This window comes from Anolis carolinensis, chromosome 2 (genome assembly GCF_035594765.1).
Source record: "Anolis carolinensis isolate JA03-04 chromosome 2, rAnoCar3.1.pri, whole genome shotgun sequence".
Taxonomy (NCBI): Eukaryota; Metazoa; Chordata; class Lepidosauria; order Squamata; family Dactyloidae; genus Anolis; species Anolis carolinensis.
The window spans coordinates 8,329,346-8,347,300 of NC_085842.1; the positions used below are offsets into that span (position 1 = coordinate 8,329,346).

The 17,955-nt window shown below is 43.2% G+C and overlaps 1 long non-coding RNA gene across 1 annotated transcript; it reads right to left on the reverse strand.

Annotated features, from left to right (window-relative positions):
- Nucleotides 1–7,874: 7,874 nt before the first annotated feature.
- On the reverse strand, nucleotides 7,875–17,851 carry LOC134295938 (uncharacterized). Its single transcript, XR_010002465.1, has 2 exons — nucleotides 17,747–17,851; nucleotides 7,875–8,243 (listed from the first exon to the last, which is right to left on the reverse strand). It is a non-coding gene; the product is annotated as an uncharacterized LOC134295938 (long non-coding RNA).
- Nucleotides 17,852–17,955: the final 104 nt, after the last annotated feature.

Sequence of the window (17,955 nt, forward strand, 5' to 3'; positions counted from 1 at the left end):
CCACCAGGCACTGCGTCTCCCTGTCTGCTTCCACTTTCAAGCCTAATCTCACAGACAGAATCTTGCTCTGAAATCCGCTCATTTCCCTCATTGAACGAATCATCCACCACTCTTCCCATACTCTGAAATACCAGCCCCCTCATCTTCGGCTGGCTGAACCACAACAGTTTTGGGGGGAAACTCTCAGACTCTAAACTTCACAGGATTTTGCAAACCAAAGGTTTCAGTAAGGGACAATTAACCCAAGTGCAGGCCTGCACAACTCGGCAGTAGTAAGAGGCCAGAATTAAAATACTGTGTTTCACCGAAAATAAGACAGTGTCTTATATTATTTTTTGCTCCCAAAGATGCTCTAGGTCTTACTTTCAGGGGATGTCTTATTTTTCCATGAAGAAGAATTCACATTTCTTGTTGAACAAAAAAATTGAACATTTATTATATACTGTACAGTAGTTGTCATCACAAACCAGCATAACCAGACAAACTATGAATCCTATCAAGAATTTATTGTTGCTACCAATATTTCCATGTACAACACTCTATGGTACGTACTAGGCTTGCTCAAATAATTCAATTTTCCCGTTACCCGTTATTAATTCGTTATTTTCGTTTGTTTTGAAGCAATATAGAACCTTGGTTGTCCACACGTCTGGATATCGCGGTTTCGAATCGCGAGAGGCCGTTTTTTCTTATTTCTTCGTTTTTTTCGTTAAGAAAAAAAAGCTTTTGCAAATCACCCAAACTCCTTTCCTTTTGCCCCTCAGCCAATGGGAGGCTCAGCCAATGGGAGGGGGCGAGGGGGAAGGAGGCCGAGGAGGAGGAGGAAGACAGAGGGGGGAAATGGCCGCCGCCGCCGCCTCGCCTCAGCTCAGGCCTGGAGAGACCGAGAGGGGCCCGGCGGTGAGGAGGAAGAGGCCCGGGATGCAAGGGGGTGTGGGCCAGGCCCGTCCTTGGCTGCTCCCAGGGGCCCAGATTCGCACCCTCCCTCCCCCCAATACAGGTCTCCAGTCCATACCACGCTACATGAACTTGAATGGATACTGTGGTTGTGTTGTCGAAAGCTTTCATGGCCGGGATCACACTGTTGTGGTATGTATTCCGGGCTCTATGGCCATGTGCCAGAAGCATTCTCTCCTGACGTTTCACCCACATCTGTGGCAGACATAGAGGTTTTGACGTCTGTGCGAAGCTAGGCAAGTGGGGTTTATATATCTGTGGAAGGTCCAGGGTGGGAGAAAGAACCCTTGTCTGTGGGAGGCAAGTGTGAATGTTGCAATTGGTCACCTTGATTAGCATTGAATAGCCTTGCAGCTTCAAAGCCTGGCTGCTTCCTACCTGGGGGAATCCTTTGTTGGGAGGTATTAGCTGGCCCTGATGTTTCCTGTCTGGAATTCCCATTTTCTGGGTGTTTCTGGGAAGGTAATGGCACTCCATGTAGTCATGCCGGCCACATGACCTTGGAGGTGTCTATGGACAACACTGGCTCTTGGGCTTAGAAATGGAGATGAGCACCAACCCCCAGAGTCAGACATGACTGAACTTAACGTCAAGGGATACCTTTACCTTTACCTACACACACACACACACACACACACACACACACACAAGCAGGGACTATATATACACACAATATATATCACACACACACCAATTTAACAAAGTTTCAGCCACAAAAACAAAGTTTCTGAAGTAGAACAATGACTTTCACAGTAAAGACAACCCAATTTAACAGGAAATAAGACTTTCAAACCAGGAACAGATTTCTGCAATTATTAAAAAATGGTTTATTATAAAAGCTATGAAAATTTGCCAAAAATCAGAGGATAAGGGAAACGTTCCACATTTTGGTGAGCTATCAGTGTTAAATGTGTTCTACCACTGTACCAAGTTTGAAGAAGATCACTCAAAAAATGAGGGCGGGAGAGCCCCCTAAGTCCCCCCCCCTTCGGGCTGTTTTTGGGCCACCGCGCATGCGCGTCCGCCATTAACGAATTAATTTAGAAAATAACGAATTTTCGTTAATTTCGAAAAATTTTGGGGGCCAAATTCGTTATTAGCAACAAAAACGAAAAACTGCCCCCTCTAGTTTTGAAACGAGTTTAGAATCAAATTTTTCATGGATCGATCAAGCCTAGTACGTACATTTACCGATCCTGCATGCTCTGGTGTTCTGTTTGGCGAGCATGCTTCCAAACAAAAACTTGGCTAGGTCTTACTTTCGGAGGAGGCCTTATATTTAGCAATTCAGCAAAACCTCTACTAGGTCTTATTTTCTGGGGATGTCTTATTTTAGGGGAAACAGGGTAGGTTAAACTTCTTTGAGTGACATGATTGGGGCTGGGGGGGGGGGGCTACCTTACTTGTGGGAAACCTGCCCACTGAGCCCTTGGCATCCTTCCTGCAGCACTGAGTGAGGGGCTTCTCCCTCTGCACTCACCATGGAAGGCATCTTCAAGTCGCTCCTTCCCAGCCCCAAAGGGTCCTGGTGCCTCACCAAACTACAGCTCCCAGGATTCCATAGCATTGATCTATGGCAGTTAGCGGTGTCACATTGTATTAATTCTATAGGATTCAGAGGTGAGCACTGCTAGTGCTCATGGAGTCTTTAGGGCCATGCTTTCCCCCTTGCATTGCTAAGTTGCAGTATTTCCACACAGTGGTCACTCACTCCTTCTTTGGTCTCGGCAGAGGCAAGTCCATTGGATGGTTTTAGCAGAGCTCTGAACCAAACATTTATTGATAACTTATCAGCATTTGCAAGGCTGATTTTCCTTTTTATGAAGTACAGCTGAAGCATCGTCTGCAGAGTCCCCTATCAGCACTGCACATTGTTGCTAATAGATTCATGTAAATGGACGACATTCAGAAACTCTTTACTGTTGCCAATTTTTTTGACCCCCAACATTGAGCTAAAGGGGCCCCATTTGGGGCTGGGACCCACAGTTTAAGAAGCAGTGCTTCACAGCACAATGAAATTATAACTACAAGAAGCCACTAGATGGAGCTCGTCTACTATCCAAACCCAACATTTCTTATCCGAGACCTTCTGTTTTATGCCAGCTATTACTCACATTGCAGCTGCTATATATCTGTCTCCATAAGTCCAGAGGCAGCAAGTTTGAAGAAGCTTCACTCTATGCCTGCCCGCCTTTGCCAACCCTCTCTCTTTCCATCATTCCTTCTTCTCTGTCCTTCCAGCCTTCCTTTGCCATTCTTCCACCTTCCTCATAGTTGTTCACCGCATTTTCCCATATCAAGGTCTGTTCCACCTGCTCCACTGACCCGGGAGGAAGCGGTCAGGCTGTATGTGTGGCCTTAACTCTCTGGGCCACGAATTGGGGGGGGGGGAGCTGTATGGTTGCCCTCATCTGCCCTTCCAAGCAGAGAAATCCTAGTGTGAACCAATACTGTGTTTATAAGCCATGCTTGAGAGGTATCTCTATAAGAAGGGGCGGCTCAAGCTATATGCAAACTATGCAATTGCGGAAGGCGTAATTGCATAGTGGGAGCAGTTGAGGCGTCTCCGGTACAGTAGATAGAGAGCAAGAGTGTGATTAGCCCACGTCCAAGCTGACCTGCTTGCCTCCACGTCTATCTCTGCCGGGCTTCAGAGTGAGCAGGGCCAGCCCTGTCTATAAGAGTCAACGTTTGTATGCATGTTAGTTTCTTGGTTGGTTGGTTGGTTTGTACCACACCAGCTCCTACTCTGGCTCGATGGATCTGGACCAAACCTGATGCACATACCCTTCATTGTCCAACTTGAAATACTGGTGAAGTCCAAAGTTAGAAATCCACCCTTTTGTTTACTGCCTTATTTTTAAAGCAACTTACACTGCTGGCCAACTTATCGCACGTCAGTTCTCAAAACCTGCCACAAAGGGGCAGTGGAGCGCCATCGTGGATGCATCCCAAGGGAGGCCTACTCTGCAGACCAGAGCCAGTTCAACAATAAGGCGAATTAAGCGGTCGCTTCGGGCGCAAAACATACTGGGGCGCAGTTGAGACTGCTTTTTCTGTTGATTTCTTGTAAAACATGATATTTTGGTGCTTAATTTGTAAAATCTTAAGGTAATTTGATGTTTAATAGGCTTTTCCTTAATCCCTCCTTATTATCCATCATTTTCGCTTATCCAACGCTTTTATTTTTCAGTGATTGGTTGGGGGGGGGGGGTGCCAAAATTCTGTTTGCCTACACTTGAAAATTACCTTGGGCCGGCTCTGCTGCAGACCTAAACACAGAAATGCCAGCCGGGATAGATAGCCTTTAGGAGCCTCTCAGAGGGCCAGAGCATTGCCACGGAAACATCATGAGATGTTCTAAGGGAGACCTTCTCACAGCACCAGGCACAGGCGGAAGTGAGCTGGAGAAGGGAGCAAGGAGTCCTTATGAGGACAAAAGCTGGGAAATAATTCAGTTCTTAGCAGAATCATATTTATTTATTTACGGTATTTATATTCCGCCCTTCTCACTCTGGAGGGGACTCAGAGCAGATCACAGAACACATACACGGCAAGCATTCAATGCCGATTAGACGAAGACAGGACAGCCAGATAGAGGCATATATATATATATAGGCTTTCCATCTTTCGGCATCTTTTTGGAGGCTGTCCTCAGTTCCAGCTACAGGGGAGTGCTGTCGCTCCTTATCTTCCTTGCCAAAGAGCATTTGCCAACTTCCCAACTTTAACGTGGTACCTATTTATCTGCTTACATCACTGTTTTTGATCTGCTAGGTGGATAGAAGCTGGGCTGAATGGCCAGGTGCTCACCCCGACCCGAGTTTGAACTGACAACCACCTAGTTGGCAAGATTTACTGCAGCTGACAGCTTGGCAATTAGCCAGCTGAGATAAAGCCCAGGAAGTCATATTTATTTATTTATTTATTATTTCCAATATTTCTACCCCGCCCTTCTCCCCGAGGGGACTCAGGGCAGCTTACACAACTGGTAGGATCACTACCAGTACATCATAATACAATAAAATAAGAATAAAACAGTTAAAATAATTAAATAACATAGTAAAATACAATATATAAAAATTTAAGACAATTCAACACCAAATATATATACCAATCATCCATATATTCAGAACAGTGTATTTTTAGGAATGGAATAGGAATAACCTGTGCTGAAAATTTTATTTATTTATTTATTTGCAGTATTTCTATTCCGCCCTTCTTTCTCACCCCGAAGGGGACTCAGGGCGGATTACAATGAACACATATATGGCAAACATTCAATGCCCATAAACACATCGAACCGAGACACAGACAGACACAGAGGCCATTTAACCTTCTTCCGGGGGAATGTTCGATTCTGGCCACAGGGGGGAGCAGCTGCTTCATCATCCACTCTGACGGCACTTCCTCATTCCAATGTCGTAAATTAGTTAAACTTGCCTCCCCACTTTCATAAGTGGTACCTTATTTCCTACTTGATAGATGCAACTATCTTTTGGGTTACTAGGTCAGCAACGAGCAGGGGCTTTTTTTTTTTAATTGATGGGTGCTCACCCCGCCACGGGGCTGGCCTCAAACTCATGACCTCATGGCCAGAGTGATTTATTGCAGCAGGTTGCTCTCCAGCCTGTGCCACAGCCCGGCCCCTGAGCAGTGAAACTTTTTTAAAACACTACCTCATTGACCTGGTAAGCATTTCCTAATGGGAAATTGTAAATTATTTTTATTTCCAAAAAATAGCATTAGAAAATTCATAACCTGAGCCACACCAGGTAGAAATTCATATATATTCATAGATTTGTATATATTCGTAGAAATTCATATAGGGCCGGGCTGTGGCGCAGCTGGCTAGTAACCAGCTGCAATAAATCACTACTGACTGAGAGGTCATGAGTTCGAAGCCTGGGTCGGGTTAACCATTAAATCGCCTGGCTTGCTGTTGACCTATGCAGCCCTGAAAGACAGTTGCATCTGTCAATTAGGGAAATTTAGGTACACTTTATGCGGGAGGCTAATTTAACTAATTTACAACATCATAAAACTGCCAGCAAAACACGAGGAATGGAATGAGGAAGTACAGCCACTACTGGACAATGAAGCAACAGCTCCCCCTGTAGCCAGAATCGTGAAGCTGGAAAAAAAAATGTTAAATGCCTCTGTGTCTGTCTATATATATGTTGTTTGTCTGTTGGCACTGAATGTTTGATATATATGTGTTCATTGTAATCCGCCCTGAGTCCCCTTCAGGGTGAGAAAGAAGGGCGGAATATAAATACTGCAAATAAATAAATAAATGTGTGTGTATGTGTGCATATAAGTGTGTTCATATATGTGTGTGTGTGTGTAGGTATACACATAAAACACAACTTACAGACTTTTAGAGATGCCTCCTGACACAGTCTGAGCGTCAAGAAGATATAGGGAGTGGTTTCTCCTGGGTCCCTGGCAGTGCTGGGTTGGCCATTGCTTAAGCACAGGGCCCTGGTTTACAATGGATTTTTCTTGTATAGTGCCACTCTCAATGTGAAGGCATTCTGTTTTGGAGCAATTCCGGACATAATGCTCGAGTTGGTAGTCCTTCAGGGACCAAGGAAGGGGCCTCATAACGTAACTAGCACAGGGCCTTGCACGGATCCCTGGCCGTACTGGAGGAAGAGAACTATCATTTGAGAAGTGTCACGCTTACTTCAAACGACCAGCATGAACACAGACCAAAGGTAGCTGCTATCAAAACTAATCTTTATTGAAGAACACACGACTTGGAAAAGTCGAGAATGACATAATGTTTACATACAATCATCTTTATTACCTTCGCTACAACGTCACCCCACACGTAAATATCATCACCCAAGCCCCACCCCATGTATCATTATCACCACTACAACACAAACTAGTCATTAAAATTGTTTTGATTCTCGCTCCAGAATTTCCCATGCTTTGCTGCCAGGTGTCCGTAGGAGCTATAGAGGAGTGCGAATTGTTATGGCTCCGATTCAAGAGCTTGCAGACTCAGCTCTTGGAATCGGTCCCATGACAGAGAAGTACGAACTGAGTTTTTTCTTGTGAAACCTTCTCCCTCCTGCTGACAAGGAAACTGTCCCATTGTTGCCTTCAGGAGAGAAACCAGTGCTTTGTGATCTCCTTTACTAAGGGGTCTTGTGTCTTCCTGTGTTTTTCCCTGACATTTAGCCAGGCTGGTGAGCAGCCAGCTGCAATAAATCACTCTGACCATGAGGTCATGAGTTCGAGGCCAGCCCGTGGCGGGATGAGCACCCGTCAATTAAAAATAACAAATAGCCCCTGCTCGTTGCTGACCTAGCCACCCGAAAGTAGGAAATAAGGTACCACTTATAAAGTGGGGAGGCAAGTTTAACTAATTTACGACGTTGGAATGAGGAAGTGCCGTCAGAGTGGATGATGAAGCAGCTGCTCCCCCCTGTGGCCAGAATCGAACATCTCCTCAGGAGAAGGTTAAATGGCCTCTGCGTCTGTCTGTCTTGGTCTCTGTTTAATGTGTTTATGGGCATTGAATGTTTGCCCTATATGTATATAATGTGATCCGTCCTGAGTCCCCTTGGGGGTGAGAAAGAAGGGCGGAATATAAATACTGAAAATAAATAAATAATACATCTGTGGCTGGCATCTGCAGACAATACAACAAATTGTTATTCCTATTTTTATATAGGAGGACAGGACAGGACAGGACAGGACAGGATAGAAGTGATTTATGGGCTTGTATTTTCTCCTCCTCAGATCCTTTCTTCTTGCACTCGTCTGGAATAAAACAGAGGGAGTCTGGAAAAGAAGCCAAAGTTATGGCAAATGTGTGTTTGGGAGCCACAGATAGAGAAAAGGATTAAAAGAAAATATAATAATAATAATAATAATAATAATAATAATAATAATAATAATAATAATAATAATAATAATAAAACTTTATTTATATACCGCCCTATCTCCCGGATGGGACTCAGATGGGTTTACAGTCATAAAAGCAACACAAACATTACATAACAACATAATACACATTATTAAACAAAGTGAAATAATACAATTATAACAATAAATCACACTTACATGACCAGATCAAGGGGACGGGAACCATAAAACCAATATATTAAAATGCATCATTTTAGGCTAGGGAAATCTTGTGCAATAGATTCAGGCCCAGAAATCGGCGGTAGTCCAGTGTAGAGATCCTCTGAAGATGCCAGCCACAGCTGAAGGTGAAACGTCAGGAGAAAATGCTGCTAAAACCCGGCCATACAGTTTGCACCGAGTACCTTTGGAGAGAGAGGGCAGGATACAAATAAATATTATTATTATACAGCCTGGAAGCTACATGACCCCCTAGTAAATGAGATTGCTAAGCACAGATTGCAATCCTGAATGTAACAATGAGACCATTTCCTTGTCAACAGGAGGGAGAGGTTTTCACAAAAAGAAATCCAGTTCGTACTTCTCAAATGACAGTTAGGTAAAGGTAAAGGTACCGCATGGAGCGCCGCTACCTTCCCGCTGGTGCGGTACCTATAGATCTACTCACACATTTTTATGTTTTTGAACTGCTAGGTTGGCAGAAGCTGGGGCTAATAGCGGGAGCTCACCCCATCCAATTCAAACCACTGACTTTCCGATCAGCAAATTCAGCAGCTTAGCGCTTTAATCTGCTGCACCACTGCAGCCCCGTTAAATGTCAATTATCTTCCTCGAAGCTTAAGTGGCAGAGGGGGGAAAAGGAAGGGGCCTGAGGCTGTTAGGAAGTGTGGGAGTTGGAGTCCAAAACACCTGGAGGGCCCGAGTTTGCCCAGGCCTGATATAGTTACAGCTCTAGGATAAAAACATCTATTATTATTATTATTATCATTAATAATAATATGAGCCCCTGATGGTGCAATGGGTTAAATCCTTGTGCCGGCAGGACTGCTGACTGAAAGGTCAGCAGTTCAAATCTGGGGAGCAGGGTGAGCTCCCATCTGTCAGTTCTAGCTTCCTATGCAAGGACATGAGATAAATTTCCCACAGGATGGTAAAACATCTGGGCGTCCCCTGGGCAACGTCCTTGCAGATGGCCAATTCTCTCACACCAGAAGCAACTTGCAGTACGTTGTCAAGTCGCACCTGACACGGAAAAAATTTGTTTATTTATTTATTTATTTCGTGTCAGGAGCAACTGGAGTTGCTTCTGGAGTGATAGAATTGGCCGTCTGCAAGAACGTTGCCCAGGGGACACTGCCCGGATGTTTTGATGTTTTACCATCCTTGTGGGAGGGAGGCTTCTCTCATGTCCCCGCATGGAGCTGGAGCTGAGAGAGGGAGCTCATCTGCGCTCTCCCCGGGTGGGATTCGAACCTGGCAGCTTTCAGGTCAGCAACCCAACCTTCAAGTCACGAGGCTTTTATCCCCTAGGCCACCAGAGGCTCCAATTGTTTATGGGTTTATTTATATCTTCCTTTTTCTCTACATACAGAGACTCAAAGGCACTCTCGATTAAAAACATTGCAACAGAACTTAAAATATTTCAATATTAAATTGGTATTATTATTTCATATTATTAATTATTAGTAGTATTATATTAATATATTACAATATTATTTTATATATTATATTATTGTAATGTAATACAATATAATAATAATAATAATAATAATAATAATAATAATAATAATAATAATATGAACACGCAAAGATCCTGTGGGACTTCCGAATCCAGACTGACAAAGTTCTGGAACACAACACACCAGACATCACAGTTGTGGAAAAGAACAAGGTTTGGATCATTGATGTTGCCATCCCAGGTGACAGTCGCATTGACGAAAAACAACAGGAAAAACTCAGCCGCTCTCAGGACCTCAAGATTGAACTTCAAAGACTCTGGCAGAAACCAGTGCAGGTGGTCCCAGTGGTGATGGGCACATTGGGTGCCGTGCCAAAAGATCTCAGCCGGCATTTGGAAACAATAGGCATTGACAAAATCACGATCTGCCAACTGCAAAAGGCCACCCGACTGGGATCTGCGCGCATCATCCGAAAATACATCACACAGTCCTAGACATTTGGGAAGTGTTCGACTTGTGGTTTTGTGAAACAAAATCCAGCATGTCTATCTTGTTTGCTGTGTCATACAACATCGTTGTGTCAATAATAATAATAATAATAATAATAATAATAATACAACTTTATTTATATTCCGCCCTATCTATCTCCCCGGAGGAATTCAGGGCGGCTTCCAAACATAAAAGTCAAATGTTCAATGCCTAAACACAACAACAATATGCCCATATTAACAAAAATAAACAACCCAACATATAAAAACAAATTATGACAGCTATGAGGCCAGGAGCACCTCCAGACTGTGGTCCTGTGTCTACCCCAGAAAAGGGAGATTTGATACTGGCTTGTGGTGGTTCAGTTGAGTGGGAACCAGTGCTGGTTTCTTTCTTAACAGAGGTCTTACTACTGCCTCCTTGAATCTAATTGGCATGATGCCTTGGATCAAGGAGGCATTCACCAGCACCTTCACCCACACCACCACCCCCCCCCACCCCCCAGGATGGTCAAGAGTCCAGAGAACAAGTGTTTGGCTTCAAGGACCGAGCTGTAGCACAACTGGTTAATTGCCAGCAGCAGTAGATCACTGCCAACGGGAAGGTGGCAAGTTCGAAGCCCGAGTCTGATTGAGCACCCGACTGTTAGCCTAGCTCACTATCCACCTAAGCAGTTTGAAAGTGGCTGAGGTGTTAAGGCAGGAATGAAGGGGTAGGAGGAAATGGCCATATAAGGAGGTACGAGCAGGCCAGGAACACAGCCGATGGGTTATCACATGGTTTCCCTGAAATCATGTGTTTTGAGAGAAACGAAAGTAATGAAATGTAATACTGCACCACAAATATGCACCAATGGTTTGATATGTGGGCGGTCGTAAACTGAACCCACTGAATTGTATAAATAGACACTCGACCCTGTCTGCGGGGTTCTCCCTTTTCAGCATCTAGTTGTGCGTGGGATGAACCTCTGCAGCTGCAGGAACTTTAGTAAACTGCTTTCTTTGGAAAAAAACTCCAGTTGTCTGTCTCCTACTTCCACTGCGTCCGCTCAGACACACGACAAGCCGAGAAGAGGGGAAGTCTGGTTTCCGCTACATTTTGAGTAGAGAAATTAGGCACTGCTTAAGCGGGGAGGTATTTTACGGCACCATAAAAATGCTGGTGATCAAAATACAAGGCGGGGAAATTCTGCAATTGAAAAAGGGCTCGTTGTCATAGTAGTGCCTGTCAGTGTGTGAGAGGGTTAAATTGAGACTTATTCACCTCTCTGTCTCAATTTCCTCTCTTCGGCGATCTAGCGATCTGCTTAGTCGCACGAACATAAATCCACACTCAGATACCATGCAGCTGTGGACAAGTCTACATAGGGACCACCAAACGCAGCATTGCCCAGACACGAGTCAAAGAACATGAAAGGCACTGCAGACTAATTCAACCAGAGAAATCAGCCATAGCAGAGCATTTGATGAACCAGCCTGGACACAGGATACTATTTGAGAACACAAAAATGCTGGACCATTCTAACAACTATCATGTCAGACTACACAGAGAAGCCATTGAAATCCACAAGCATGTGGACAACTTCAACAGAAAGGAAGAAACCATGAAAATGAACAAAATCTGGCTACCAGTATTTAAAAAACTCAAAAATCACAACAGTAAATAAAAAGCAATACTCTGAAAACAGAGGATTTCCAGACATGAATCAACCAAGGGCAGTTAACGACTCTAAACAAAGGATGCCCCAGAGGCAGGAAGAAGACAGCAGATAAGCTTTTCAATGCTAATTAAAGTGATTAACTACACAACATTCACACTGACCTCTCTCACCCTAGACTTTCCACAGATATATATTAACCTCTTTGCTTAGTTTTCTCCATACCTCACAACCTCTGAGGATGCCTGCCATAGATGTGGGCGAAACGTCAGGAGAGAATGCTTCTGGAACATGGCCACACAGCCCGAAAGACATAGAATCATAGAATAGTAGAGTTGGAAGAGACCTCAAGGGCCATCTAGTCCAACCCCCTGCTAAGAAGCAGGAAATCGCATTCAAAGCACCCCCGACAGATGGCCATCCAGCCTCTGCTTAAAAGCCTCCAAAGAAGGAGCCTCCACCACATTCCGGGGGAGAGAGTTCCACTGCCGAACAGCCCTCACAGTGAGGAAGTTCTTCCTGATGTTCAGGTGGAATCTCCTTTCCTGTAGTTTGAAGCCATTGTTCCATTGTGTCCTAGTCTGCAGGGCAGCAGAAAATAAGCTTGCTCCCTCCTCCCTATGACTTCCCCTCACATATTTGTACATGGCTATCATGTCTCCTCTCAGCCTTCTCTTCTGCAGGCTAAACATGCCCAGCTCTTTAAGCCTCTCCTCATAGGGCTTGTTCTCCAGACCCTTAATCATTTTAGTTGCCCTCCTCTGGACGCTTTCCAGCTTGTCAGCATCTCCCTTCATCTGCGGTGCCCAAAACTGGACACAGTATTCCAGGTGTGGTCTGACCAAGGCAGAATAGAGGGGGAGCATGACTTCCCTGGATCTAGACGTTATTCCCCTATTGATGCAGGCCAAAATCCCATTGGCTTTTTTAGCTGCCGCATCACATTGTAGGCTCATGTTTAACTTGTTGTCCACGAGGACTCCAAGATCTTTTTCGCACACACTGCTGTCAAGCCAGGTGTCCCCCATTCTGTATCTTTGATTTCCATTTTTTCTGCCGAAGTGAAGTATCTTGCATTTGTCCCTGTTGAACTTCATTTTGTTAGTTTTGGCCCATCTCTCTAGTCTGTCAAGATCATTTTGAATTCTGCTCCTGTCTTCTGGAGTGTTAGCTATCCCTCCCAGTTTTGTGTCGTCTGCAAACTTGATGATCGTGCCTTCTAACCCTTCGTCTAAGTCGTTAATAAAGATGTTGAACAGAACCGGGCCCAGGACGGAGCCCTGCGGCACTCCACTTGTCACTTCTTTCCATGATGAAGACGACGCATTGGTGAGCACCCTTTGGGTTCGTTCGCTTAGCCAATTACAGATCCACCTAACCGTAGTTTTGTCTAGTCCACATTTTACTAGTTTGTTTGCCAGAAGGTCGTGGGGGACTTTGTCAAAGGCCTTACTGAAATCTAGATATGCTACATCCACGGCATTCCCTGTATCGACCCAACTCGTAACTCTATCGAAAAAAGAGATCAGATTAGTCTGGCATGACTTGTTTTTGGTAAATCCATACAACAACCCTGTGATCCTGGCCATGAAAGCCTTCGACAACACACCACACTCAGCTGTCTGCCAAACCCTGCGGTACTTAACTTTTATCACAGTAATTAAAGCGCTGAGCTGCTGAACTTGCAGGCCAAAAGGTTGCAGGTTCAAATCTCAGGAGCGGAGTGAGCACCCGATGTCAGCTCAAGCTTCTGCCAACTTAGCAGTTCGAAAACATGCCAATGTGAGTAGATCAATAGGTACTGCTCCGGCGGGAAGGTAACGGCGCTCCATGCAGTCATGCCCATGGCCACATGACCTTGGAGGTGTCTATGGACAACACCGGCTCTTGGGCTTAGAAATGGAGATGAGCACCAACCCCCAGAGTTGGACACGACTGGACTTAACGTCAGGGGAAAACCTTTACCTAACAGCTATTTACTAAATACAGCAAGAAAACACCATATACATGTCTGGCTGGATTGATGGCGGCAACCGAAGAACATTATCTATAAACTTGTCGATGCCCACATTCCACAACAGTGACTTATGTCCGGCAATGTCTGCGGAAACTACACAATGTCACTCTAGCAATTAATCTTTCCCTATTTATTTATTTGTTTACAGTATTTATATTCCGCCCTTCTTTCTCACCCCGAAGGGACTCAGGGCGGATCACATTGCACACATACAAGGCAAACATTCAATGCCCATATAACAGAGACAAACGCAGACTCCGAGCTGTCCTCGAACTCATGAACTCTTGGTCAGAGTAATTTGTTGCAGCTGGCAGCTGGCTGCTCACCAGCCTGCGCCACAGCCTGGCCTCTATGCACTTAACCATTGCTCTACTGGAATGCTGCACACACTCGCTTTAAACTACAAATGAACATTTCACACCACACAAACCATAACTCCAACAGTGCTGACCAGATCACTGCCAACCAGAAGTTCAAAGCCTGAGTCAGATTGAACACCTGACTGCAAATAGCCTAGCTTACTGTCCACCTAAGCAGTTCGAAAACAGCTGCAGTTGTGAGTAGAGAAATTAGGGAGGTTAATTTAATTTAAAGGTAAAGGTTTCCCCTGACGTTAAGTCCAGTTGTGACCGACTCTGGGGGGTTGGTGCTCATCTCCATTTCCAAGCCGAAGAGCCGGCGCTGTCCATAGACACCTCCAAGGTCATGTGGCCACTGGCATGTGCTTTAACGCACTTCACCACCGGGGCTCCTTAAATTTAATTTACGACACCGTAAAACTGCCGGCAATCAAAGAGCAAGGAGGAAATACTACGATCAAATAGAACTCAGTGGCCTAGTGGATTGATCAACAGCTCCCCCTGTGGCCGGAATCGAGAATCACCTCCAGGCGCCGATGTTGGAAAAATGCTGAAATACCTCAACCTGTCTGTCTGTCTGTCTTGTATGTCTATAAATGGCTCTGAATATTTGCCATGTATGTGTGTACGTTGTGACCTGCCTTGAGTCCCCTTCGGGGCAGAATATAAATACTGTACATAAATAAACACATTCCTCCTAAGATCTTGTCCATATATAATAATATATAAAATAATTATTAATATTAGGTAAAGGTAAAGGTTTTCCCCTGACATGAAGCCTCGTCGTGTCCGACTCTGGGGGTTGATGCTCACTGCCATTTCTAAGCTGAAGAGCCGGTGTTGTCCGCAGACACCTCCAAGGTCATGTGGCCACTGGCGTGACTGCATGGAGAGCCATTACCTTCCCACCAATAGGAGCAGCACCTATTGATCTACTCACATCTGCAGATTTTGAACTGCTAGGTTGGCAGAAGCTGGTGCTAACAGCTGGAGCTCACCCCGATCCCCGGATTCGAACCGTCGACCTTTTGGTCAGCATATTCAGCAGCTCAGCGGTTTAACCCGCTGCACCACCGAGGGCTCCCATTAATATTATATTATAGATAATAAATTATAATTATTAGCATAGCATAATATTAGTATTATATATTATTATATTGTCTTATACATTTATACTGCATTATTATTATTATTATTATATGTTATTATATATTATATTATAATATTACAATGAGTAGTATACTATTAATATTATATAATACATCCCAAGTTGTAACATATACAATAGATATTGTATTACAACACTATTAGTATTATATATATATATAGATATATAGATATACGATAGATATAATATTACAACACTATTAGCATTATATATATATAGATAGATAGATATACAATATATATTATAATACAACACTATTAGTATTATATATAGATATATAGGTATATAGATAAATAGATATACAATAGATATTATATTACAACACTATTAGTATTATATATATAGACTAGCTGTGCCCGGCCACACGTTGCTGTGGCGAAGTATGGTGGTATGGGAAATAAAGTATTGAGGAATTGGTGGTAGTGAAGGTCAAGGGTCAAGGTTTTCCCCTGACGTGAAGTCCAGTCATGTCTGACTCAGGGGGTTAGTGCTCATCTCCATTTCTAAGCCCAAGAGCCGGTGTTGTCCGTAGACTCCTCCAAGGTCATGTGGGATGACTGCATGGAGAGGTGTTACCTTCCCGCCGGAGCAGTACCTATTGATGCACTCACATTTGCATATTTTTGAACTTCTGGGTTGGCAGAAGCTGGGGCTAACAGTGGGGGCTCTCTCCGCTCCCCCAATTCAAACCTGTGGCCTTTTGGTCCAGAAGTTCAGCAGCTCAGCACTTTAACACGCTGCGCCATCAGGGGATATTATTTCCTAAAGGTTGTGAATATACAATATTTCTGATTGGGTTTTTTTTGTCTGTTGGAGGCAAGTATGAATGCTGCAATTAGGAAAAATGATTAGGATGTAATGGCCTTGCAGCTTTAAAGCCTGGCTGTTTCCTCCCTGAGTTAATTTTTTGTTGGGAGGTGTTAGCTGGCCCTGATTGTTTCCTGTGTGGAATTCCCCTGTTTATTTACTGTCCTGGTTTTAGAGATTATATTGTTCTGCATTATTCTATCGCAGTAATTATTTCATATTAAAGAAGAATCTCACTTATCCAACATTCGCTTATACAATGTTCTGGATTGTCCAACGCAGTCTGCCTTTTCATAATCAATGTTTTTGTAGTCAGTGTTTTAAATTCATTGTGATATTTTAGTGGTAAATTTGTAAATACAGTACAGTAGAGTCTCACTTATCCAACATAAATGGGCCGGCAGAATATTGGATAAGCGAATATGTTGGATTATAAGGAGGCATTAAGGAAAAGCCTATTAAACATCAAATTAGGTTATGATTTTACAAATGAAGCACAAAAATATCATGTTAAACAACAAATTTGGCAGAAAAAGTAGTTCAATACACAGTAATGCTATGTAGAAATTACTGTATTTATGAATTTAGCACCAAAATATCACGATATATTGAAAACATTGACTACAAAAATGCATTGGATAATCCAGAACATTGGATAAGCGAGTCTTGGATAAGTGAGACTCTACTGTAAATACTACATAGTATTACTGCGCACGGAACTACTTTTTCTGTCAAATTTGTTGTATAATATGATGTTTTGGTGCTTAATTTGTATAACGATTACCTAATTTGATGTTTAATAGGCTTTTCCTTAATCCCTTCTTATTATCCAACATATTCACTTATCCTGCCGGCCTGTTTACGTTGGATAAGTGAGACTCTACTGTATATTGATAATCTTCTATTATCTGCTTAGAACTGGATTATATGAGGCTCCTTCTTCACAGCTGTATAAAATGCACACTGAAGTGGATTATATGGCAGTGTGGAGTCAAGATAATCCAGTGCAAAGCAGATAATATAAGATTATAAATGGGTTATATAGCTGTGTGGAAGGACCTTGAGTCTACACTGCCATATAATCCAGTTCAAATCAGATAATCTGTGGAAGAAGTCTAAGTGAGGCCTACATTGGCCTGTCCCCTAACTGAAACCTGGCTGTCCCTTGGTTGCTAGGCAACCAAGTGGGCAGAGATTAGCCCTCTAAACTGGCAGCAATTGGATAAAAACAATTATTGCTCTCCCTCTAATTAGGACTTTATTTTTCTTTTCTTTTTGTTGTATCAACCTTGAGGCGTGGATGATGGGTTGTGTTGTCAAATTTCGAGGTTGGGGGGCCTGTAGTTTTGTTGTTTTGTCCACTGCCCTGATGCCATCACTCTTTTATATATATAGATATACAGATATATAGATATACAATAGATATTATATTACAACACTATTAGTATTATATATATATATATATATACAATATATTTTATATTACAACACTATTATTATTATTATTATATAGATAGAGAGATAGATATACAATATATTTTATATTACAACACTATTATTATTATTATATAGATAGAGAGATAGATAGATATACAATATATTTTATATTACAACACTATTAGTAATATAGATAGATAGATAGATAGATAGACGATAGATATTATATTACAACACTATTAGTATTATATATAGATATACAGATATATAGATATATAGATATATTAGCATTACTGTATTGCAAGAACAGCTGGTAGGCTGCTAGGAATTGTGGGAGTTGGAGTCCAAAACACCCAAGTTGGCCCTCTCTAGTCCATCCACGACGCAGGAAGGTTCCAGCCAATGGGAAAGAAACACCGCCCATGCGGCTTCCCTAATTGGTCATCAGGAGTGGCAATCTATTTGTCCCCTTGGACCGGGCCAATCGGAGGAGGCTATGACGC